General features: G+C 51.8%; 1 pseudogene; it reads left to right on the forward strand.

The window, feature by feature from the left end:
• Positions 1-775: 775 nt before the first annotated feature.
• Positions 776-933, forward strand: LOC118516893 (annotated as a pseudogene).
• Positions 934-1,469: the final 536 nt, after the last annotated feature.

A 1,469-nucleotide genomic window follows, 5' to 3' on the forward strand; every position in this document is an offset into this window, starting at 1 on the left:
AGGTGAACTGCGGAAGGATCATTACGATCAAACAAGTCCGGGAGTGAGGTTGCCAAACGCATCGTCGGCATCACATTGCTGACGCGCACGCTACAACCACAAGATGGTGTAAGCACACTTGGTAGAAGTTGAGCGAAATGCAATCTCTTTCAAAGGGATACACATACCACTGACCTCGGCCAGGTCAGTAAAGACGCACACTTTGGTAGTACCTGGTACTCTTATGCACTTGACTGATTGTCGTGTCACAAACGGGGTTGACCGACAGTCCGCACTTTTGGCGTGCTCGGCTCCCGCATCCGTCGGGGCCGTGGGGTCGCCTTGCAGTGTTGGTACTATGGGAACCAGAGTTGTGTGTTGTTGTGTATAATGGACTATTTCATTACCATCAATACCAAGTCTCGGAGTGAGGTTGCCAACGCATCGTCGGCATCTACATGCTGACTTAGCGCATCGTCTTACAAACCCACCAAGATGGATGTAGCACACTTGGTAGAGTTGAGCGAAAGCAACTCTTTCAAAGGATACACATACCACTGCCTCGGCGAAGGTCAGTAAAGATGCACACTTTGGTAGTACCGGGTACCTTATACACTGACTGATTGTCGTGTCACAACGGGGTGATCGACAGTCGCACTTTGGCGTGCTCGGCTCCGCATCCGTCGGGGCCGTGGGCGCCTGCAATGTGGTACTAGGAACCAGAGTTGTGTGTTGGTTTGTGTATAATGGATGGATGGACTTCGGTTCCATTCATCAACTAGTTCGGTGTGTAGTTAACCCTAGCAGGGATCAACTCGGCTCATGGATCGATGAAGACCGCAGCTAAATGCGCGTCAGAATGTGAACTGCAGGACACATGAACATCGACACGTTGAACGCATATGGCGCATCGGACGACTCAACCCGACCGATTGCACACATCCTTGAGTGCCTACCAAGTTATCTCAACACTCTAACCAAACTGACCGTCCTGACCCATCATAGGGGGTAGGCTGTCGCAGCATGGCGTGCTCGGATCCGCATCCTTGTCGGGACCGTGGGCGCTGAAAGTGAGAGTGCTACACAGAGACATACGAGGTATGGTACACAAACCTAAACCACACACACACATGTGAGCATGGGTGAAGAGCGAGCGCGCGTCAAGTCGCACGGTTCGACCTCTAGTAATCAACCAACGATGTATCCCCCACAGCATATAAGGTTTATCACCAATTGCACGGGGACTTCAACCGGTTGGCTCGGGTCGAGTAACACTTGCGGCCCAACGGCGCTCGTATCTTTCCTCGCATCCAGTTGCAGTCGCGAGACGTGCTCACGACCGTGTGGGTGAGTGAGGTTAAGCACGACAGGGGTGATTATCACCGCTTCTCCCCGTCGCATCATTGTGACAGTGGAGTCTGTAGGCCTCAAGTATGTGTGACGACCCTCAGAATTTAAAGCATATTAATAAGAGGAGAAGAGAAACCAAC

Source organism: Anopheles stephensi, unplaced genomic scaffold, assembly GCF_013141755.1.
Source record: "Anopheles stephensi strain Indian unplaced genomic scaffold, UCI_ANSTEP_V1.0 ucontig408, whole genome shotgun sequence".
Taxonomy (NCBI): Eukaryota; Metazoa; Arthropoda; class Insecta; order Diptera; family Culicidae; genus Anopheles; species Anopheles stephensi.